General features: G+C 43.3%; 1 pseudogene; it reads right to left on the bottom strand.

Annotated features, from left to right (window-relative positions):
* Positions 1–7855: 7855 nt before the first annotated feature.
* Positions 7856–7989, bottom strand: LOC123822637 (annotated as a pseudogene).
* Positions 7990–25517: the final 17528 nt, after the last annotated feature.

A 25517-nucleotide genomic window follows, 5' to 3' on the forward strand; every position in this document is an offset into this window, starting at 1 on the left:
ACTCTTTTGGAGTGCAGGGCATATGTGGAAGTGTAGCAGTGGAAAGTCAGATGAGGACGGTGAAGGCATTGCACCCCAAGTTATCGCACCCCATGCGAAGGGGACAACACATGCCTCTTCTAGGAGGTAAGGGTCATTAAAGCTGACTTATTCTTATAATCTGGCCATGTACTATGCTGCATAGCTCGGAGTGGAAGAGGTTATGAAAGTGATAAGGCACGTTAACAGCGTTTTGCAATTGGAGGTGAATTGTATGTGGAATAAAATTAAGCTCCACATTATTAATTTTATCACATTAACCTAAGAAAAAGGTAGATTCTTATTTCCAGAGAAAAAAATTGTAAGTTTAATTTTAGATATGCTGAGAATGAGGAGATTATAGGTTACCCAGGAGATAGTGTCTAATATAGACAATTTAGGTTTAGGACCACAAGACAGCTGAGGGCTGAACTTGAAAGTCATCTAAAGAGAGGGGACAAATGTTTCCAGTATATAGTCATTGCTCAGATATTAATTCAACTGAATTATATGGAAGTGAACTGAATGAAACAGGGTCATCAAGTACCAAAGAGAAAATGTAGGGGAACAATTACGAGGAAACCAGTGCAGTGAAGAAGCAGTATTCCTTAAGTTTAGGAGGAGCAAGAAGGGATCGCATGGAGCGAGGCTGAGAGGATGACTCTGGAAATGGGGACGCAGAGTGGTCAGTATGGTAGCCAGAGTTCAGACGTTTTGGTATATGTTAATAACCATGCATTTAAAAGTACATGTTTCTTGAATGTGTACAATGGTTAATACAACAAATACAATAGTAATAGTGAGATGCCTTGACATGGATGTAGGCACCTATAGTTTACAAGGCAGGCAGCTCTGCCAGGGGCTGAGGTAGTTCGGACATGAACTCAATATAGGACCTGCCCCCAAGGGGCTCACATTTTCCTGCAGGAAAGAAAACAAGTGAAGGGTAGAAAAGTGAAAGTGACCTAAGAGTAGGTTGCAAATGTGCTTTTTCTTCAAAGACATTTTATTCCAGTCACATGGGTGCTTCCTCATCGTTTCCTGCTGAATTAATGAAGACATTAAATACATTCTTTGCTAGACTGTAATCTCTCTAAGGTCAGGGATTATGGATGCTTTGTTCATGCCGCTTGCTCAGCACCCAGAGCAGAACCTGGGACCAGGATTGCTCAAGCAAACACCTTAAAAAATGGGTGGATGGGTGGATGGGTGGATGGGTGGATGGATGCATGCATGCATCCCTGACCACGGCTCCTACATAAACACCGCTTTGTATTACCTTCTTCCTTTTCCTAATTGTATTTACCTATCTACATATTTCTCCTATTATTTCAATTCTCATTTTGAAAGTTTCAAAAAGGTGGTAAAGTACTCAGCAACTCTCCTCTTTGAAACGTGTCTCATTGTGACTCTCAACTTTATGTCCTTCATTTGTTCCTTCAGCATCTTAGCATCAGCCGAAGTACCTTAAAAATACAATGAAAGACACTGTTAGAGTCTTTTAAAAATAGAAAAAATGTAATTTTCTTCACTTTCTCAAGATGATGTAGCTTTTGAAAATATTAGACTCCTGACCAACTTCTGAATTCAGAGCTAAAGAGCTGCCTTTCAATTACTTCTCACATGAACAGAATGGTTCGAGGAAATGGGAAGTATTTGCAGTTAGTCTGAGAGGCACTGAGGACATTTTTTGGAGAGTTGATCAGCTTTTGCCTGGCTATGAAGTCCTCAGGGTCCCTGCAACCACCCAAGTGCATCACATTTTTTGGAGAGAAAACCTGTTCTGATTAAATGGAGACCATTCTCTGACGAAGCCTTCAGACAACGCAGAAACTAATGCACACTACACGTGTCTCTGTCTGCAACGGTCTCCACCTTATATTTTATGTGAGAGTGAATGCGGAGGTCTGTGCTACGTGAAGAAATCAGAGGATTCTGTAGAGACGGGAATAGTGTGACAAATCTCTGGAAAGCACCTTATTTCATAAATTTCCCAGTCGTTCCCTGCAATTGTGGGAGGCTGGGCTCTTTATCACGATCCGTCTGGAAGACTTCCGAGATGGCTTCATGAGAAACTAATACTCCTGCAGATTGGACCACGGGGGCCATCGGTCAGAATGTGCACTTATAGATTGATGTGCTCTAAATTTATATTGCAAGTGTGTGGCTGGGTTGACAGCATCTCCATTGGGTGTAAATAGGCTTCATGAGAGAAGTGACACTGAGCCCACTCTTGGGGACCTTTCCAAGGGAAGTTAGATAGTCATGTATCTATGGTCAGAGCCAGAGAATATAACACAGGATTTGCAAGTCAGAATTTCGTTTCTCAGATAACTTCCGTGGGCTGGAAGGAGGAGAGAAGCTCCCGAGTGTTGAAGGCCAGGAGTATTCTGGGTAAAGAGGGAAGGGGCCATGGTTCCCCAAGGGTAGAGGTGGCACTGGCACAGATGCCCAAGGCAGATGAAAGGCCGTGGAGGAGCCGAGTCTAGCGGGAGTGCCCGGGAGAATTGCCGCAGGGAGAATTACCCAGAAGCATCTGAATATGTCCATGCACAAGCAATTTTCTGCTTACTCTTCGCAATACAAACGGTTTTCTCTAAGTGGAAATGCTTAGACTTGATCTCTGCCCATGGAGAAGCCACTCTTTGCCCCTGAAGTGGAAGAGCATTATGATAAAAATAACGTTGTAAGTGATATCTACAATAACAGCTAACTTCTTCAGCACTTAGCTCAGGCCAAGCGCACCCCCTTTGTATTTGTGAACTAATTTAAACCAGGAAACAATTTCATGGGACGGCCATTGTTTCCTCTGCTTCACAGATAAGGAAACTGAGAATCAGAAAACTCAAATAACTTGCCCAAGAACACACAGGTAATAAAAGGTGGACTTAGGAACCAAACCTGGGCATCCGAACCCTAGACAGACAACATCTCTCTGCTATGCTTTCTGTTTGCTCACTAGCTGTTTGTCCCATATCTTTAAATACCGATAAAGTTTTCAAAGCAAAATAATGTTGGTAAGTTTCATATCATTGTTTGGTAGGAATATATTAAAGGGTATTTGCTCAGTTCTCTTTTTGGTAAATAGATGTTTTTTTTTTTCATTTTTGAAAATGTTTTTTACATTTTTTTTTCATTTTTCATTTTTTTATTTTAGCATAGCATAGCTATGCTAAACAAAGCTATGTGAATTTTTATCTTGGCAAACACACCTCCAGGAAAAATCAGTTGTTAGCAGTGAAATAACCGGATCAAAGGATAGAATATTTTTAAGAATTTTGACATACGTTATCATAAATCACTCCCCAGAAAGATTTTTCCAATTTGCAGTCTGCTGTCAGAGACTGAAATGATCAATGTCCCCAACCTGTCACCAGAAATTACTAGTATGTTTTCTTAACCTTTGACAGGCTGCTAATCTAAGTGTAACTCAGTGTAGTTTCAATTTGAATATTTGATTGCTAACCAAAGCACCTATCAATCGTTGTTTAATCTACCAATAACATTTCGTAGAGTACAATCATCACTCTGTTATATTTATTGAAAAGAATTCCCTAGATGTTTTTTTAAATTTCAGGAATGTCAGGTTTTTAAAAAATTATACTGGGCATACAGTCACATACTAGCCTTGTGCGTACAACGTAGTAAATCGACATTTACACCTCAGGACGTGAGCACCACGATCCGCCCAGGCGCCAGACCACCGTTCAGCATTTGCTGTGCTGTGCGTGGCATCCCTGTGTCTTACGTAGTTTGTAGCCGGAAGTTTGTACTGCTCATTCCCCTGCACCGTATTTACCCATCCCCCCATCCTCCCCACTGGCAACCATTTGTTCCCTGTATCTGTCGTTCTGTTTTTGTTTTGTTTCGTTTGTTCTTCTTCTTTTTTTTTTTAACCTGAGCCCTCACCCACACCAGCAGCAGCCAGCCAGGCTGCCAGGCACCCCCTCGCCGCCCACTCCCACTTTGGCAGCAGCGTCTGCAGAAGACACCTGATGCACCTGTCTGTCTGCACAGGGGCCGCCCCTACACCAGGGCGCACCTTCAGGGTCAGGGCCCGTAGCTGTTTCCTTTAATTCCCAGATTTTTAATTCTATATTTTTTTCAGAGATTACGAAGCGTTTCAAATATATACAAATAAACCAATAGTTTTATTTAGAATTTTGGCATTTGGTTTGATATTTACAAAAGCTTTCCCTACTCTCAATATTATTTAATGTTTTGCTCTTATTTTGTAGTGTTCTTTATGGTTTTAGGGTTTTGAAATTTTTTTCAAAAAACTTGTGATTTATGTTGTTGAATTATCTGATATAGGGATATTTCTTGTTATCGTATTCTCAAATATTAGCCACTGGTCCCAAGTTTATCAAGTGCCACTAGTGTCATCACTATAATATGTAATCATCCTACCACCATTCATTATTCTACTATCAACACGAAATGTTAATGGACTGAGTCATGCTGAATCATACAGCTTCATTAACTTATGTGCAAATATGATTCAGCTCTTTTCCTGGAAATCTCCCTCTTAATGATCATGGTGTTTCTTGTTTTGTTCCATTTTTAGAAAATAGCTTTTAATTGAACAAACAATACAGACTTATTGTAAGACAAATTAAGCACGCAGTAGGAAAAAAGGCAGGTAATAATTGCTATCAGAATTTTAGGTGCGACCCTTTCAGTTCTGTTGGTTGTTGTTCTTGACATGCATTTTTCAAAATACTATCCATCTTGATTTGTAATCTATTTTCAAATTCAATAATAGAAGATTTTTTTTCTCTACCTACATCTAGATCGTCAAGCGCAATGACTGCACAATTTGACACCCCTCAGAAAATGCACTGTAGTTCACTCAACCAATGACTAGTTGTCTTATTTTCAGTCATTTTTCCAATGTTGTTTTGATAAACAATAACATAACATTCATATATCTAAATGTTTGGGAAAAGATGTATTTGACGGCTAAAAGTTAAAGCATGGATTTTCTGGGGAGTTCCAACCTTCTCCCCCTTCGTTCTAAATAACAGACCTCAACCAAAGTCCTATTCCTAAAGCATTGTTTTAAATCAAGGGACAGCTTAAATGAGGTGCTTTTAAGTGTGCTGCTTTGAAGATTTCAGGTACGCGTGTATTTAAGCCAAAGTAAACACCACCACACAGGAGGCTTCATTCCGCCCGGCACTCAGGATCTGCCTTCCCTACATGCACTCTCCCCTCCCCCGGATTTAGAGCAGCTGCGTGTTTGAGTAATATAGTTCCAAATTCATGGATGCACAGCCAAGTAGTTTATTTAACGTCAGATGACTGTAAGTAGCAGAACCAAGGCTTGAACTACATTTTTATGACTATTTTCTTCCTACGACATTGGAATCGCTTATATAATTAAGTGGTTTGGTCACTACATTAATTGGAAAACCTCAAATTAGGCAGAAGTCCAGAGGTTTAGTTAATTCAGAAGCTCATCCAGAGCCCAGATTATCCCGTTTTTCCTCACCACTCTCAGCAAAGCTGGCTTTTCCCATTAAACTTGTGCCCGTAGGCTCCCACGATGATTGCAATGGCTACAAGCGTCATAGTCTTATACTGCAATGTCTAAGGGATCTCTTTCCCCACCAAAACAGCAGTTTCTCTTCCTCCTGCCACTTTTTAAGAATGGAAAAAAAAAAAAACCTTTCCCAGAATACTCCTCAGCAAACATCCCCTCAGGGACTGCAATACACGTTCAGTCCTAAACAATTATGGGTAAGGACAATGTTATTAAATTATACATACTTATCAAAATGTAGACCTTGAGGCATCAGAAACTGACCTCTGATACTGCCCCAAACTAGAAAAACAAATTTCTGTTTTCAAGGATAAGGCAAGGGAGTGGCTCTGGTTGGGGACAAACCGTGTTTGTGACACCGATACCAAGATTGGAGATAAGAACGAGAGAGGGTGAGTCAGAAACTATTACAGACCATACATCCTTGGAAATTGGGAAAGTAGATTATTATTGAGAGAAATCGGAAAAGAACGGAGAGATGTCATTCTTAATGGAAAGATGATAGCTTTGGTTTGGCACAAGTTGGTCAAAGAGATGGGATTTTCAAAAAGAATTGCAGGCGCATAGCTACAAGACTGTGAAGCTCACGGTAGCAGCCAGAGTACAGATCGAGTCTTAAAAACTTCTTTGTAGGTGTGGCAGCCAATGTCGTGGAAGTAAGATTACTGAGAGTGACCCCAGAAAAGAACCAAGACTGAACATGAGGAATCACCCCTAATTAAAGGTACAAAGATGCACATAAATGAAGAGGATGCAAGTGGAAAAAGAAAAATATTAATTAAAAAAGGCAATGACATTCCATTGCAGACATAGGCTATTAGATTCCACATTGAATTATTAACATTCTCCATCTTCTTTCTTCTCTGTAAGCAAATATTTTAAAATCCGCAAGTGCCCCATGGAGAGGCTGTGCCATCATTGACTTAGTCATTCTTTGGCGTTGGCTATTTACTTCAGTTTTTATTTTAAATGTGCTCCTCTAATCTAGTTTCAGCCTTCTATCTCAAAATCTAAGCCAAGAGTTATATAGTCTCAGAGCAAGAAAATAAAGATTCGTTTTTAGCAAGACAACTGGCTTGTAAACAATGTTTAATATGGAAAGAAAATGCTCTCTTTGTTATATTGCAAAATAAGTTTGACTTACAAGACCATATATATCCTCTCACTGAGCCCAGAGAGGACACACAAGGCTTAGCTACAAGGGTGGATTTAGGAAGAAGAAGCATGTGATGTAAAGAAAATAGGAGGAAACCCCACCCTTGTCCTGAAGTGTGGTGGAAAGATAAGAAGGCAGTGAAAGAAGCAGTGTTTGTTCAGGTGGGTGTCTCACTGCTTCTTTGTAAGACCTTCACCCAGAGACGTCCAAGTGTGTCATATTGATTGAAAAAAAAATATTGAGGGCTCAGTAGGTGACCCTCCTCATTTGCTCTTGTATAAATATGAAGGAGACCAGCATAAGTAATGGATAATGTCTTGTGGTAAAAATGAGAGAGTTCTGTTTTGCTCTCCTAAGCTTCTCTTAATTCTGACTGGCCTGGACATTGTGTTAGGGTGACCTTATGACGTAAGCTGGAGAGGGACTAAGATGGCAGGTTGCCTGGTGGAGAAAATGACATGGACCCTGGAATATCTATAACCTGAACCAGAGCTGAACAGCAATTGAGGTGGCAAAGGGAGATGATTAGGCTTTAATTAAAATGAGAAGAAATTGATTTTTGTATTATCAGCCAAAGATATTGGCAGTAGGTCCCATCAGAATGCCCACAGGTAATGTGGTAACTAGTATCCAAAATGGTCACTCTCTTTAACCACCCCCCATACATTTTTAACATCCCTCTGTAGTGAGTAGTTTGTGATCCTTGAATCTGAATTTTCCTTTGGGAATTGCTTCGCCAATACAGCATGGTCAAAGTTACGCTGTGGGATTTCTGAGGCTATTTTATGGAGCCTTGGAGCTTCCATGCTGGCCTCTTGGAACACCAGCCATGATATTATGAGAAGCCCAAAGCTCACAGAGAGACCATGTGTAGGTTCCTTGTCCGATAACCTCACCCATGGACTGAATCAGTGGTCAGCCATGTGAATGGACATTTGGACATTTGTCCTCTTGGACATTTAGCCCAGATGAGTCTTTAGGTGAGTCCCACACTAGAGCTGAAAGCCTAAGAGATCTGAAGGTAAAACCACTCGGCTGAGTCCAATCCACCCACAGAATGGTGATAACTATCGATTTTTGTTTTAAGTCACTGGGTTTGGGGTTGGTTTGTAATGTGGAAAATGCAGCCAGAGTGGATGAGGTCAGTCCAAACACACCCAGACAGACAGGTGCCTGTGAACCCCACCTCAGAGTGGATCTGGGGAGTGGCATTTTGAACTGAGAATAACAGATTCCACACTTGATCTTGGCCAAAAGGCCAAGAAGAATGGCATTTTGGTTGGAGGGCTCTTTTACCATATAGGCAAGAGGTCATGTAGACCACTTTCCCAAATGCACTTCAGAGTAGAGCGAGAGTAGAAAAAAGTCATGAGAAAGACTGAACTATTTTTTCCAGTACTAGCCATTACCTAAAATCACTTTTAAAGGATTGTATTAGGCTAAATATTAAAACATATTTAATATACAAAGTGAAGTCTTATGAGATAGACTAAATAACCTGCAGGCAAATAACAAAGGTACATTTTATACAGGTTGCACTGTAATTAAATTAAGCGGTGAACAGACCAGCACAGCCTGTTTTTGTCAATAAAGTTTTATTGGAACACAGCCATGTCCATTTGTTTACCTGTTGTCTGTAACTATATTTGTGCGTCAACAGTTGCAGCAGAAACTGCATGGCCTACAAAACCTAAGGTATTTGTCCTCTGACACTTTAAAATAAAAGTGGACTGACCCATACATACAGTAAAAATTGGAACCATGGCCCATACTTAGATGTGAAACTATATTTGCAATCATATTTCCAGGGAAACTTCCTAGAAATGGAATCGCTAAGCTGCACAGTTTGTACAGCATTGCAGACATTCATGTGTTTTGCTCCAGATTCATCTCCAGAAAAACCGTGTGTCAGCTTACTCACGGCCCTGTCAGTATGAGATGCTGAATTCTCTACGTCCTCACCCATCACACAGAACATGGACATTTTGAGTCTTTTATTAAAAAAAGAGGGAGAATGTCTTTGCACATAATTTTATCTGTATTTATGATCATTATATAAGATACTTCCCCATAAGAAAAGAGGTAATGTTAAAAGTATTAAATCCTTTGCTATATATTGTCAAATTAATTTTCAGAAAAGTATCAATTTATACTTTATATTACGTGAACCTGACATATTTCTTTTACTCCACAAATATATCAGATAAATTGAAATATTGATTTCACTTAGTCATGTCAATTAAGTTCTTCATATGTTGGGCAAACATTGTATATTTGTTTGTGATTTTCATAAAAAGCCTTTTACAATTAGTTGTGTGCCAGTTTTTTTCTTCTTTGTGTTATATAACACAAATTCAGGAATATGTCTTTAAAAAATATACATTTGAAACTGATCCTGGACTTCCTATTCCATCTCTGTGTTAATCTATTTCTACACTAGTACTGCTCAGAAATAATTATTACAGACCATGATATGTTTTGGCATCTGGGAAGGCTTAGCTAAAGGCTTAGCTAAAGGCTCAGGTACGTGCATTGTTCTTTAACTTTGGGTTATTCATATACATTTTCTCTTTTAGATTATTTTAGAACATCCTGTCAAAGCTCCTAAAAATACATTTGAGATTTCTATTGAGATTGACTTGGTATGTTCGAAATTTCACCCAATTTTCTACTGAGATTTTGTCATTAAAAGTTACTTTGAGTGCATTATAAATTAAACATTTTTTTATATTTTAAGAATATAAGAACCAATAAAGTTACTTGGTACAAATATTTTTTATTTTTAAATAAAAGTGACCTTTCAAATTGTGATTTTTTTCTTTGTCGACATATTTCAAATGGCATTTTGTATTGTGTAAGAAGTTAAATAATCTCACCTTAAGAGAAGAAAAAATGGTAAGTTTTCTATAATGTAAATACAAACGATAAATATGAACTATAATGTAAATGTCAAATAAATATAAACTATAATAGAAGCCATAAAGATTTTGAATAATAGAGCATTTATTAGAAATACAGAGAGTGCTTATAAATAATTTTGATTGCCAGAATAGAATTGTTTTATGTTCAGCCTGCCTGGCGCTCAGGTCTCATTGGTAGTTGGCAATGGGGTGGGGGTGGGGCTTGATGGGTTCCTGGTGTTTCTGGCTCATTTACACGTCGGCCTAGTAATGTCCTTCAAACGGAAGCCGACTTTCTTTCTTGGTCCCACTATGATATCTTTAGGTTCCGTCCCAAATGTGGCTCTTTCTTGTGTAGCTGCTGCCATATGTTCCTCTCTGCTGTATAGGATGTTTCCGTGGCCTTTTTAGTTGACATGGTTACCTTACTGTATAAAACCGCCTTTGCACTGAGTTCTAGGTCTCCTGTGGCCTCCTCCACCGTCTGAGTACAGCTCTGTTCCGCTCTGCAGCCGGGAGGAACGGGCAAGTCTGGAGGACTCGCCCACGGCCCTGAGAGTGGGAGGCTGTGAAATCAGAGCTGCAGCTATTCTCAGAGTAACAGCCAACGGAAATATGATGGCAATCACGGGACCCTCAGTACGCGCTGTGGAAATTAGGCAATTAACCGGCAAGCACTCATCTTAATCCTTCTTAAAATGGGGCAGCCGGTAAAGGTAATATCCACAACTGGAGAATATTAGGCTAGGTAAAATAAGCCACACAGTGAAAGACAAATGTCACATGATCTCACCTGTAAGAGGAATCTAATGAACAAAATAAACTAACAAACGAAATACAACCACGGGTACAGAAACATGCGACAGACTGACAGTGACCAGAGGGGAGGGGGGAGGGAGTGATGGAGGAGAGACGGGGGAGGGCTTGGACAAAGAACATGTATGAATGACCCACGGACATGCGCAATGGGGTGGGAACTGACCGCAGGTGGCATGGGTGGAGGAGGGTAATGGGGGGAAAACTGGGACAATTGTAATAGAATAACAATTAAAAAAAAATTCTAAAAGATCCCTAAAATATTTCCGCAAAGGAGACTCAAGGTTAAGCACAATTTCATACTGGACTTTAGATGAAACAAAACATAAGACAAATTCACATCCTCTGCAGTTTGAGAGGCAAGGGCTGTACCCACCACTTCCAGTATCCTTAGCTCTAGACACCGAAAAAGATTATTGGAGAAAAGTGGAGTATCACTACTTGTCCCAACTTAAGTCAAAATTAGTGTCCTACCTTGACTCCAAGCGTTATGCTTGTGAGGTCCATGCTGTTTGTTTTGGAAATGTCAGGATCAGTTTAGGGAGCGTGCCCACGGGGACCTGGCCTACACGCAGGCCATCCGGCCTCCATCTCTTGTGCTCCTAAGCTTCCCGCCCCAGCTTTCCTCCCTCATGTGGTCTCAGGACCTTCGTAACTCGTTTTTTTAGATTGCTGTGTTCTCATCCCTTTCACGTTCTCTCGGGTTCTTACTCCAAGTTATTTTGCCTCTAGTTTTGCTGTCTTCCCAGGCATAACACACCAACCAGGAGAGTCTTCAAAACAAACAAACAAACAAACAACAAAACTCTCTCTTCAGTTCAATAGTGGAGGCACAGGCATAAAAGGGTCTAACTTTTCTTCAACAGCTGTGCCCAACTGCACCGTGGAAGTATCCTCTGCCTACTGGCGAATATATATCCTAATAATACATTGGGAAGATCCAATAACTATCTTGTCACTTAGTTATTAAAAGTCAATTCAATTCAATTTAAAACTAAAGTCTCATAAGTACATCAAAGCAGCCTCCTTGGTATCACTAGCCAGAGTTGTGACTCGGGAGATCTGCCGTCAGCAGAGCTGGGGCCACACTCTGGTACCCATCCCAGAAACAATGTTTATTTGAGTTATTACTAAGTGCAAGGATTAGATGTAGGGAATTAGAATGCATCAGTCACACTCCCAGCAGGGGCTGCTACGTAATTTGTGGGGCTCCGTGTAAAACGAAACTGAAAGAGTCCAGCCAAGGTCTCCCTGTCTCATGAATCCACCGCACAGGCTCATCACAGGCAGGGGCTATGAGCCTCCATTAAGGAATGTGCTCAGTGTGTGTCTGGGGTGTGGGTGAGAACCCCACCTCGCCACCCAGCCGAAACACCTTGCATTGCCAGCACAAGGCAAGAACCGCTGCTGCCTCACCTCTGAGACTCTTCTGGGCTTGCAAGCAAATCTTCCTGGCACCCAGGGCTCCACTAGGCTGAGGAGCAATGGTGCAGTGCAGGCCTCAACGCCACCCTCCCCCGAGGACAAGAAGAGGTCGGGCAGGGCCCAGGATTCCGGGGAGCAAGAAGCAGGAAGCCTAAGACTCACCCTAAAGAGGCAGAGAGGTAGCAGGAGTCAGGGCAGCAGTGAGGTTAAGAACATCAACGGTATTACCAGACTACCTTGAACTTTAAGGCGGGTCCTCACATCCCAGCCGAGTGGCCATCAGCCAGTCACAGAACCCCTCTCGGCTTGCCGTAAGGATGAAACAGTAATAATGTTATGAAGTCACAGCCTCACAGGCTTGTTGTGAGCATAAAATGAGCTTACATATGAATGGCTTAGGAGAGCACCCAGAATGGAGGAAATGCGATACAAAAGACATGGCCTCACTATTATTATTATATTACCTTTATCACTATTAGCCACTTACCGTATATTCCATCGCAGTGATTTGTCAACAATTATCTTAAGTTTTCTGAAGGAGCAAACCATTTCTCACTTCCATGCGGATAATTATAACAATCCATTTATTCAACAGATGTTTCTGGGGACCTCTGCTAGGCACCAGAGGAACAGTGGTGAACAAGATAGATGTTGTCTCCACTTCATGGTGCTTCCAGTGCAGGAGCAGGATAATTAAAAAAAGAAACTATAATCAGTATTAATAACTCGAATGGGAAGCACAGCAGGCTATGAGGGCTCACAGCCATGGGGTCTAGCCACGAGATGTTAATTCTGGGATGCTTCCTCCAGAAAGTACTATTTAAACTGAGGTGCGTAGGACTTATCAAGGTAAACAGAAAAATGGGGCAGATGTTGACTGTGGAGAAAGGCGTCTAAGATGAGAGATGAGATGAACAAAGTTTTGCAGGTGAGGGGAAACGTGGCATCTCGGGGAGACCCAGAGAAGACCAGGCCATGGAAAGGGAGGTCAAGGACAGCCTCGTGGGACACTGTAGTGGGTTTAGACTAGATCTTAGAGATAGAGACTACAGAAGGATTGAATGGAGGAATAAAAGGATGTTATTGGCATGATAAAAGGATCATTCTGTCCTCGTTGTGGAAAAAACAATGGATTGTAGTTGCAGGACTACTGGTGAGGAAGAGGGTTAGTCAAATGTATTCCTGATCTAGTCCATAGAATCAGGCCACAAAGATAAACAGCCAGAATGAAAGGGAGGAGATAGAGACAGGTTTTTGGGAGGGAGCAGTGAGTTCAGGGTAAACGTGCTTGGTTCATCCGGTAGAGTGGAGTTCTGTAGAGTGGATTTCTATAGAGTGAACGAGAGAAAAGACTCCATTACCTCCAAGGGTAACATCCAGTAGGGAATTCAGGGCAAAAACTTCATGCACAAGTCATGTTACGTCCATGATATTCCCCGAGTCCTGGGAATTAGGGTTCCTATAACATTTTATGAATGGAACTGACATCTAAACATACCAGTTACTCATCCAAGGAAATGCATCCCGACCATGAAGGGGGGGAGGCTGGGGAGCGGCTTTGCCCCTTATTTCCTGTCGGGCGCTCTTTGCTCTGCCGCTCACAGTGTCTCGGTGGGCATTCCACAGGCGCTTTCACAACAAATGAATTTTAATTCTTTGTATGGAATATAATGGGCTATTCTACCCCATCTATTGTCCAAGGTTATTTGTAGATACTGAAGGATGAAGTGAGCAGAGCATGAAAAATGAGAGAAATTATAAAGAACCTGAAAATAAAACCTCAAGTTCCTTGGAAAGGCACCTCCATTATTGGGTGTTAAGCGCATTTAATTCTTTATTTTAAGAATCCGTGTCAGAGCAAGATGGTCTAAAATGGCATTCTTTCCGTGCTGTCGATGGAAGGCTAATTTGTATGGTGCTGCTTGCAAAGTAGTCAACGTTTTGTAGGATAATTTGTGGAAGGTGGTCAACGAGAAGCAGAAATAATATTTCCTGAACGGTTGCCCTTTGCATCCTCACGGAAATGACATCTCATAGGAGGCCATCACCAGTTGCACATTTTCAGCATAAATTATAAACCAGATTAAATGAAATAGCAGCGAAGAAAATAGGGGACATTATGACACGAGGGAAAGAAAAATGTGGGGAGAAAAATGAAAAATTATCAAGGGTTGCCCATAAAAATCGCAGGGGAGGACAGGGTAACTATCTCAATGTAGAGAAACAAGATTGGAAGGTGGATGGAGAAATAAATCTCAGGCCAGGGTCACAGAGAGCTCTGCAATTGAAAAGTGCCAGTCCGACTTACCTCCGGAAGGAGGAGGTGTCTTGGAGACAGACGCACAGGGCCCTGGAGAGGACACAGCCGAGCGGTGGGCTGACTCACGTGTGACTTTCCAAGCTCTGTTAATTACATGGTCTACAGGGACGGTTTCTATTTCTAGATACAAGAAGGGTTCAAATTCCATAAGTGTTAACTTAGAAATTCTCTTTTGTACTGTTTCAGTCTTCAGATACATTGTAGACGAATCCAAGGCCCAATACAAGAATGTGGATGGGTGACAGGAAGGGGGAAGTTCCAGTCTTAGCTCCAGTGCTGGCTGTATCTTAAGTGCTGGCTTTGAAAATAGCTCCTTGATGGCCGCCTGAGAGGCAGGGGGAGAGAAGAAAGCCTTTTCCGCCTTCTAACCTACGGTTCCTGGCTCTCGGTAGTTACGGGGATTCCAAAGATCGGTGCCATCGTTCTCTCCAAAGGAGGGAACAGGATGTTCTCTCTAACCCAAGACTATGTTTCCTACAACGTGCATCCAGATTTTGAGGGCTGGTTAGCGGTGACTTTGCCCTCTGTGGGGATCCAGGTGCAGTGAAGGGACACCAAGTCCAGGAAATAGAAGACAAGAGATATTTTTATCTGTGGCTGAAAAATTCTGACTCTGGATCTCCTTGATTTCACATTAGTAGAACGCAAAATAACCAGTGCAATTCAGTGCAAATAGAGACCAGGAGTGCAAATCCACTCACGCTCATCACTTTAGAATGGTCCTCTGGCTTAACGGCACCACAGTCACCTGCAAAGTTAATTAAAACTGTTGGCTGGGCCCCACCTCCAAAGTGTCTTAATCAGTGGGTGAAGGGTCAGACCTGAAACTTGTGATTCTAACAAGTTCCAAGGTGATGCTTGTCCCAGACACCCCTTGAAAAGCTCAGTACCATACAGTGATCAGGGACACGTGGGAACCGAAGCTGGGGAAACCTCACATTAGCACACAGTTCTCTCCACGGCAGTGCACCCAGCTACCCTACGCGCCAGATGGTGAAAGCACTCATCCATCTATGTGTGTGCCTGCTCCAGCCTTGCCTAGCACGGACTAAGGAAGCCACTCTTCAGCAAGACAGAGGAAGTTCTGTGACCTCTTGCCAATTCGATTTGCTTGGTTTTCAGCAACACGATCATCAAGTAAACCACACATGCAATATTTAAACTGGCTAACAGGCAGGGTGCTGGCCACCCACCTTTCAGACCTGTCCTCCTAGAAATGGGTGCGGGTGATAGAGGAGGGTCAAAGAGGAATGACAGCAAATTGTGCCCAGAAGGAAGGCACTGGAGGTAACAGACAAGACTCCCTTCGGAATACCGAGTAAGCTCATCACTGTTACTGCTATTACCACAAAAAAGTCAAAATACCCAGGTAAATCTAGTGACTAAAGCTTCTCTCTGTGTTTACCTCCTGCAGGAAGCTTTCTAAAGCGCCGTAGCCCAGAGATCTCGCATCTGAACTCCTAATAACGTCTGGAACAGTTGCCTATCTTTGAGCTCTTGCTGAGCCCCGAGTGAAGCTCTGTACTTGTATTACACCATTTAATAATTGCAACGTCTCCATCAGAGAAGTACTGCTTCTTCTCACACCTCCCATGTGGGAAAATGAAGACGTAGAGATGGCAAGGAACCTATCCAAGGTTCCACTTCTCACCACGGTCAGAGCTGGTGTGTCAACCCCGCCAGCGGGATGCCTGGAGTCCCCCTCCTGCTGGTCTGATTTCTGCTTTCCGATGGCACAGACAGGGCGCTTTCGCAGTTTTTGTATGACGCATTCCAGATGAATATCTTATGAACACATGGGCTTCACATCAATACAGACGTGCGACAGGCACTGGTTGAGTTTCCAGCCAGTTACGTGCAAGGGTGCCACGCCCCGGGGTAGGAGGTGGGAAGAGGAAACCATTGAACTTGGTCCCTAATCTATGTGTGCAAGTAAGCTGTGGAGAATCGGATGGGAGAACATACGGCGAAGAGGACAAATGTGTGAAAAGCGAACGAGGAAGTACGTATTTCAGCTAAAACCGAGAACTAAAAGAGGCTGAGTAGACCAAATAGTGTAAAAGGACCATCTCCCCAAATCGGTGGCAGAGCTTCCCTCGGCTCGTACGGTGACAGGCTGGCTGCCTAACGCCCTCGGGACTGGAGCATGTATCCCTTGCTCTGGGGGTGTTTACAACGCCCTCTCTCCTTAATATTTATTCGGAAATGAACTACTGTCGCTGTCAGCTCTTTTATCCCGACAACATTTCAGAGAAATGTATTCAGGCATTATGTGACTTGTAAGTAAGATTAACAAGAAAGTTCAGAGAAGTGTAATAATCAAGGGATTTGGCTGTTAATAAAGAACTTAATGAAAAACAAATGAGTTCCAACTGGGTAGAATTTGAATCTGGCTAACGCGGAATCTAGAGCTGCTCCCAGTCCATTTTCTGAAGCATCATCGGTCCTGTGCGTGTCTGGCACCAAAATGAATGGCCCGTGATCGAATGCGTGGGAAAATGGGCAACGAGAGTAACCAACGCTGGGAGTCATTGGAGACGCAGAAGCCGTGGCTCTGCCCTGCGTTCCGGAAACTTTAAATAAACACAAGTGTGCTTCCAGGTGGCCTTCATTGGACGCGTTGCCGGCATTCCACACACACACACACACACACACACACACACACACACCCCGCTGATGAGTTGATAGAGTGTATTACTCCTGCTTTGCAGATGGCTAAAGGGATTAAGCAAATACCCTCGCTGCAGCACGAGGCTGAGCCTTCGGTGCTCATTTATAAAGTTAGGGAAGTCACCGAAGAGAGAGAGAAATCATGCGGCTGGAATGGAGAAGAAAAGCTCCAATTATAGTTCCCGAATTGGCTGCCACCTCTCGTGTTAACAGAGTGTGCACGTTTCTCAGAAGTGACACCTGCATTGTCTGTCGGGAAACATTTAGCCCCTGAAGCTGCATTAAGGAGGCTGGTGAGCACACGAGTGAGTAGAAATGATGTCAGTTCTTCCCGTGATAGCAGGAGCTGCACCACTTGAAGGAGGAGCGCATCGGAGGGTTCCGTTAATTTGATTCCGCTGCAGAATACCTGGAAGCCGCATAAACATGTGGCTGTTCGAATGCAGATGTAGTTCTTAAGTTCCCGTGACCCTCTGTATAGGCCCCTCCCCAGGGTGTGCTTAGTTTGTATCTCTCCTGCATAAAGAAAAAGGTATTTGTCTTGTTTAACATAGTATTATCAGTGACAAGAGTGTGCTATGCATGTCATTGGCACCCGGGGGATGTTTATGGCGTGAATGGCAGTATACAAGGAGGGACCCAAAAAACTGGAATTATCTTCTGGAGGGCAGGCCCCTTGCAGTTCAGGCTTCCTCCACTAGGGTGAGTGTTCCGGGAACCCATCTGTATCGGTGGACCAGCTGGCATCATTGTGAGAGGCTGTGTTTGGCTTCAGTGCCTGTTTTGAAGACGCTTGCAATGTGTTTGCCAGTTTCATGATGGGTGATTTACAAGTGCACCTGCCCACATTGCACTGTGTTCAGCGGTTTTTGACCAAAAACAGCGTGAATGCCATCCCCTACCATCCCTATAAACCCAATCTCTCCCCAAGCCATGTTTTTTTGTTTGTTTATTTCTCGGGATGAAAAAAAAATCGTCAAAGGGAAATGTTTTGCTGATGTGGAAGAGATGAAACAAAAAATGGCAGAAACACTAAAAGGCATCAAAATGGATAAGTTCAAAAACTGTTTTGAGCAGTGGAAAAAATGTCTCGATAGATGTATTGCATCAAATGGAGGGTACTTTGAAGGTAACTGAAGTTTAAACAGGTAAGAATAAACACACAGTTTTTTATAATAAATTCCATGTTTTTTGAGGTGCCGTCTCGTATTTACAAAAATGCCTCTTTTCTTCAGAGTCCTGAATCCAATAGCCTCACCCATAGAGAGCGCAGCTGAGTATGAGGAAGTACCACGTTCTTCTGAACAGTCCCGATGGGGGTAATGACGAGGTCCCTAATTAAAACGTGTGCTTCATCCAAAGGAAATAATCTTGAGACTTCGAGATAGCATCTACCTCCCTATCCTTCAGAAGGAGTTGTCACAGTGCCTGGGACACAGCTGGTGCTCCGTAACTCTGTTGCATCAAGAACGACTGAGAGTTTTCAGTCTGAAAATGTCGAATGTGCTTCATGTTTGGGCACTTTAAAAACATAAATTTCGGTATGCTGACGAAGCTGCTCGTGACAGTAGCCGATTCTCTTGTGACTCAAAACAAAAACCAAAACCAACCAGAAGTATTTTTGAATTGACTATTTCCAGGCAGCAGCATCGTGGACTCGCCCCAATCAGAAGATCTGTGTTGCCCAGCCCGCTGCTGAGTTTGCGAGGAGAGTGTAAAGTCAAGACGGATGCAGATGCTAACGAGACGCTGACACCTTTCCAGATAACTGGCTTCATCTGTCTGCCTGTTTATGGGAGAGCTGATTATCAGCCATGTGCAAATGCTGGGGAGCTGATCTGATCTCTGTGATGTTTTACACCATAGGCAGAGTCATCTTTCTATCCAACATTCACTCAGCGAGGCAGGCAATATAATTAAGTTTTCATGCATATTCCCGCTGTACCCTGCACAGTCATTCAATCATTAAACGAAAAAAATGAGTCAGTGTCACCAGAGTGCTTATTTGAAGACAATGCCTGAGGGAAGAGCTCTGGGAGGCAGGAAGAGGGCTGTGAGCAATGCGAGGCCTGGGTGCACCGAGTGGGTTTCTTAGGAGAGTGGAAAAGCGGCCGAAGGTGACCCTGGGCAATTATTCTGCAATGCACACAAAGTGCTTAGGCAGATAAACAGAATCCCGAAAGTTTTTAATAAGAAATGTTAAGCTCAACATTGAACTGCCTAAAAGAATGCCAAATGTTTGGCAGCAGTCAGTATTGCTAGAATAGGGCTATTGCTATCGGGATGAACTTGAAGTGGCCAGGGACTTTACTGAGGACATCTCTAGGAGCTGTTAATACAAAGAAATGTTATTGGACCAACAATCCTGAGACCCGATTTGCATTCCAGCTTTGTCAATTATTGCAAGTTATGTAACCATTAAACCATCAATTTCCTCGTCCATAAAATGCATCTGGTAATACCTAATCCTAGCATTGTTGTTTGTGTCAAATCAATGTATTTAAAGAAACACTCGGAATGCCTACCAGGGGTGTCAAATTCACTTTCCCTGGGGGCCACAGCAGCCTCCTGATTGCCTTCTAAGCGCGGAATGTAATTTTAGGACTGTATAAATGTAACTTCTCTTTAAGTAGTGGCAAGGAGCTCAGCACTACCTCCAGATAGAAACGAGGTGCTGAGCCAGATAAAACAAGGTGGGGGACCGGATTCTGCCTGCAGGCCTTGTGTTTGCCACCTGTGGCCTAGACCTTGAGAAGCTGTGGTTGGCTTACTGACCTTTTGATGTTACTTTCCCCAGAGTGTGGATGTTGCTCCATGAAATACTAGTTCTATCACTATCAAATATATATATATGTATGTATATATATATATGTGTGTATATATATATATAATCACACAGAGAAAGAGAGAAATTTAGGAAGCACTACATACTACATCCTCTTTTTGACAGTTATAACACTTGCTGGGACTTTAAATGTCCTGAAAAGGCCTGAGGTTAAAACAGTAACTGAAACAGCGCTAACCCAAAACACCTGTGTTGTTAACCCTGCATTTGGCAAATGCATTTCACATCGAGCTCTGTTTTTCTTACATTTAATTTTTACCAATAAGTTTGATTAGTAATTATAACTCGTATGCCACTGAATACGTCCCACATTATAGTTTTGGAAAAGTCGGCTTTGTCTACATTCGCTAGTTTCCAGGTCTCTAAAGTCCCCGAATAAGTGCGCACCCTAGATGGTCAGTTTAGGCCCCGCCCCCCCCGCCTCACAGGGCGCGGGGCTCACACGTTGCTCTGAGACAACATACTGAGTCGTCGCATCTGAAACTCGGTCCCGCACTGCAACCCGCCGGGGAGCTTGAAATGAGTCACTGACGTTTGGCTCCCACCCCTGGAGGCTTTCAAATAATCGGTGCAGGGTGTGGCCTGAGCGCGTTGTTTGAAATATCCCAGTAACCCCCAAACACAGCCAGGGTGACAAACTAGCACTAAAGACAATCCCAGGGCTAGTATTTCTTCTTGAAAACCATTTTTATTGTTATTCTGTTACAGTCGTCCTAATGTTGTCTTCTTTGCCCTCTTCTGCCCATCCCCTCCCCCACTCCCACAGTCAATCCCCACCCCATTGTCCGTGTCCATGGGTCCTTCATGCATGCTCTTTGTCTAGTCCCTTCCCCTTCTTTCCACCGTTATCCTCCTCCCCACTCCCCTCTGGTCACTGTCCGTCTGTTCCTTGTTCCCATGCCTGCGGTTCTGTTTTTGTTTGTTAGTTTAGTTTGCTCATTAGATTGGTCTTATAGGTGAGATCATATGGTGTTTGTCGTTCACCAACGGGCTTAATTTCACTTAGCATGATACTCTCCAGTTCCATCCATGCTGTCACAAAAGGTAGGAGTTCCTTTATTCTTTCTGCTGTGTAGTATTCCATTGTGTAAATGTACCACAGTTTTTTGATTCACTCATTGACTGATGGGCACTTAGCCTGTTTCCAGCCCTTGGCTGTTGTAACTAGGACTGCTAAGAACATAGGGGTGTGCACGTTCTTTTGAATTGGTGATTTGGGATTCTTAGGGTATGTTCCCAGCAATAGAATGGCTGGGCGAAAGGCAGTTCCATTTTTAGTTTTTTAAGGAAATTCCATACTGTTCTTGCAGTGGTTGCACCAGTCTGCATTCTTACCAACAGTGTACTAGGGTTCCCTTTTCTCCACATCCTCACCAGCACTTGTTGTTTGTTGATTTATTTTTTAAAGATTTTATTTATTTATTTTTAGAGGGGGGGAAGGGAGGGAGAAAGAGAGGGAGAGAAACATCAATGCGTGGTTGTCTCTCACGTGCTCCCCACCCAGGGGGCTTAGCCTGCAACCCAGGCATGTGCCTGGCTATGAATTGAACCCACAACCCTTTGGTCCACAGGCTGGCACTCAGTCCACTGAGCCACACCAGCCAGGGCAAGTTTGTTGATTTATTAATGATGGCCTTTCTGACAGCTGTGAGATGACATCTCATTGTGGTTTTAATTTGCATCTCTCTGATGGCTAGTGATGTTGAGCATCCTTTCATGTGTCTATGGGCCATTTGTATGTCCTCCTTGGAGAAGTGTCTATTCAGATCCTTTGCCCATTTTTTAATTGGACTGTTTGTCTTCCTGGTGTTGAGTCCCATGAGTTCTTTGTATATTTTGGAGATGCAAACCCTCATCGCATGTATCATTGGCAAATGTGTTCTCCCATACAGTCAGTTCCCTTTTTACTTTGATAATGGTTTCTTCAGCTATGCAGAGGCTTTTTAGTTGGATGTAGTCCCATTTATTTATTTTTTCCTTTATTTTGCTTGCTTTAGGAGATATATCGGCAAAAATATTGCTACATGGGATGTCTGAAATTTTTCTGCCTATGTTTTCCTCTAGGTCTTTGGAATCCAAAAAAAAAGACCCTTAATAGCCTCAGCAATCTTGAAAAAGAAGAACAAAGTAGGAGGGATCACAATACCTGATATCAAACCATATTACAAAGTCACTGTAATCAAAACAGTGTGGTACTGACATAACAACAGATACATAGATCAATGGAAGAGAATGGAGAACCAAGAAACAAACCCAAGTCTCTATGGTCAATTAATATTTGACAAAGGGGGCAGGAGCATACAATGGAGTAAAGATAACCTCTTCAATAAATGGGGTTGGGAGAACTGGACTGATACATGCAAAAAAAATTAAACTAGACTATCAACTCACACTGGACAGCAGAATAAACTCAAAATGGATAAAAGACTTAAATAGAAGTCATGACACCAGAGCTGTTACTTTTAACACCATTGACATTTTTCATTCAAATTTGAAAGTGAGTCTTAAAAAATTTATTGAATTCATTTGCAATCCTTTTTTTTTTTAACAGAACTTAAGGGTGTGGTAAACACTCAATGATCATGTGCAGTTGCATTCATTCTGTAATCAATTCATTTAACAGTCATGTTCTGGGCCCAGAGGCAGCAGCCGCGTACAACAGGTTTCGTCCGGCCATTGCTCCTGGCCACCCCAGTTCACAAAGCTCTCCTGCTTCCCCAAAACACAGCTCATCTGATAAGCCTTTTCCATACAGAACAGCCCAGGCCATGTTCTGTGGAGAAAATTCCCTTTTTGTACATGTTTCGATCACTGCCTCCACCACCTATGCTTGGAAACCATGAGCGCCTACACCCAGACCAGACACCCGCTGTGGAAGGGTGGAGACAGTGACGGCGTCTCACAGAGAAAAGAACACGAGCTTCAGGAAAAGACACACGTCCGTGTAATTACAGATTCCACCTCTTGTTGACAGTGCGGTCTTGGAAATCTGTGCTTTCTCTGAGCTCCATTTCCTTATAAATCAGCCTGACAGTGCTGACCCGGAGGGGTATTACGAAGACCCAGTGGAATAAGGTCCACCAAGTTCCCAGACCAGGGCCCCACACATCAGAGATAATCAAACACGGGGCGCTCTTATGACCACTCCCCACATCCACCCTTTTGAGACCTCGGTGGGCTGCACCCACAGGCATACTGAGCAGGACTGTTGAGTCATCACAGGGTGGCCTTGCAAAATTTGTATCTCCGAGCACAGGAGACAGATGGGGAGTTTTATGCAAAGTGATTTCCCCCCAAATCATTATTTTTCTGCTACAAATAAAATTGTTAAGGGGAAAACTAATGTGGTCACATTAATACATGAATGTAAAGAGAAAATATGTTATTACCATTCTGCATAAGTAATGTCCTTAAATAGAAATAAATCTAATGAAATTTTACTTCCATTAGACTTGAAGGTATTTCTCCTAAATACCATTAGAGGCTGAGAGAGAGAAACATGAAGCAGATTGAAACAACATAACAAACACATTAGCAAGTTATTATCCATGCTAATGAAAACTCCAAAGAAACTGCCTGAACGGCACAGGGAGGCCCCCGAGCATGCTGGGACTCGCGGTACCGCCTTGGGCGTTGAGCGCTGCGGCTCCTGTCTGCAGCGGACCAGGGAGCGTAGGCTTTTGACCCTCGTGCCCCATCAGTCACCGCCTTCGCTTCTGTCAGTGGCCTGGTGACCTCCACAGACACGCTTCATTTCTGTTCACGTGGGGCCTTACGGGACTCCTTGTGGACTGTCTGGGCCCCCCCTGGTCCCTGCAATAGAACCGAAGTTGTGTATAAAGGATTGACCTTGTGGCTTTAGCTGACCTCTTCTCTGTGCGGCCCCCCAAAGTTCAGAGCAGCCGTGATCACGAGAGACGCAGAAAGGGAAAGGAGACCGTTACTAGAGAAAGCTCAGGTCACAGGGGCGTTGCAGCACACCTGCGTCTGTCCTTGCCTGTTGAGTTGGTCCCCGCTTCTCTGAGGCCTTTATCTAGGAACCCGCCCTTTCCCAAAGCCATCCAGCCAGAGAGTGGAATACAGCCTTGGACCCTCATAGCACCGGCCGGTGGGGTTTGGAGTCCGCGAGGCGCTCGTGGACAGCGCATCCGGGATCCGTGGTCCCCGGGCAACAGACGCCAGGGAGGACTCTGCACTCAGCTCCCACTTCACGGCATGTACCCTGGTCTGTTCACCAGGGAATATGCAAATGTATACTTCGGCAAAAAATTGTGGAGTGTTAATGCATGCTTAGCATAATGCCTGGCAAATATTTAACGCTCAATAATATTAGCTATTATTCTATTATTACCCTGAAAAGGAATAGGAAGTCATGTTAAGGGATGCAAACAGGTCTGGTAGGATAAGAAATTTTACAAAGTCACTGGCTTTGGTGATACGAAGGTCACGGGGGCACCTGAAGGAGCACGGCTGGCGAAGCGCACTGGGTGGGGAACAGAAGGGGCGGAGACCAGGCAGAGAGAAGGAAACCTGCCCAGAAGGTATCATGAGAGGAGGGATTGGCAAGAGAGACTAGGCTGCAGCTAGAGAAGGAAGCCTGAGTCAATGGAATCGCTTTTTTTATTTTCACCTCCTCTCTCACCCACGACGTGGCAATGCCGCGGGCCACGAGATCCCCAGCTCGCCTGCGCCCCCTGCCTTCGCGGTCTGCCTGCCGGAGGCCCGCGGGGCATTCGTCCTGACTTCCCTGGTATGTAAGCGCCTCCCAGGACCAAGACGTTCTGGGACAATGTAAGAAATCAGTGGAATGATGGTTTCTTTTTCCACATTCTTTACACCTAGTTGTGACCTGAAACTGAAATGTTAGCAGCCTTCTCTTTCATATGTTACAACTCATGTAACCATCCTTCTAGGGATCCAGAGGGAGTGGGTGGACCCATTGCGCGGAGAGGCCTAATGGCGCCGCTGGTAGGACGTCTGTCTAAGGGATGACCAAACCGAGAGATGCTGGCCTCCGAGCGGGATGGAGTTCCTTTCCCTGGGGAAGGACCCAAGTCTGTCCTCTCCCTCGTAAAACTGGCCATTCGGAGGTCTGCCTGGTCTGGAAGTCTCCAGTCATCTTACAAGGATTCCCAAGAGATATGAAGGCTCAGATGAGAAAGCAATGCCTCACCTCATCATTTCTACTCTGTTTTTGTGGTAGCTTTGTTTTTGTCTGTTTTTCAAAGTGTTACTAATCGACAGTTGGTCAGTAAAAATCATCCCTGGAGTCCCTCACATGCACGTATGTTCTGGATTTCTTCAGGGTTTACTTCCTAATATTCTCTCCCTTAAGTGTGTCAGTGATTCTTTTCCCCTCTGATCAGCCATATGTGCAATGCTTTCTCATTGACAAAGTAACTGTGGGAAGCAACTCAGCAATTGGGTTCCTGTACGTGAACTCTTGGATTATGTGATTACCTAAACCTAGCTGTTTGCAACAATTATTCATAGTAAGTCTATTGTCTCAAATTACCTATCTTTGTTTTGAGAAGATAGTGACATAGACTTCAGATATTTCACAGATGGTGGTAAAATCAGGAACTCTACTGTAAATTTTTTCTTTGTTTTTTTTAATCAAGATGGTATATACTTTTAAACTCAGCCAGCTCTCTATTGAATGTGGGATAAATCCCTACTTCTCTGGCATAGTAAAAAAAAATGAATCTTACAACCAATTCCTAACGTAGTTCTTTAGCATCATGAGGTTTTCTAAATTTGTATTCTAAACTACCGTCATATTTTCCATACATTTGTATGTGCTATTTCCTCTGCCTAGATGT

The sequence above is a fragment of the Phyllostomus hastatus genome, unplaced genomic scaffold (assembly GCF_019186645.2).
Source record: "Phyllostomus hastatus isolate PE091 unplaced genomic scaffold, TTU_PhHast_1.1 phas_contig_402, whole genome shotgun sequence".
Taxonomy (NCBI): domain Eukaryota; kingdom Metazoa; phylum Chordata; class Mammalia; order Chiroptera; family Phyllostomidae; genus Phyllostomus; species Phyllostomus hastatus.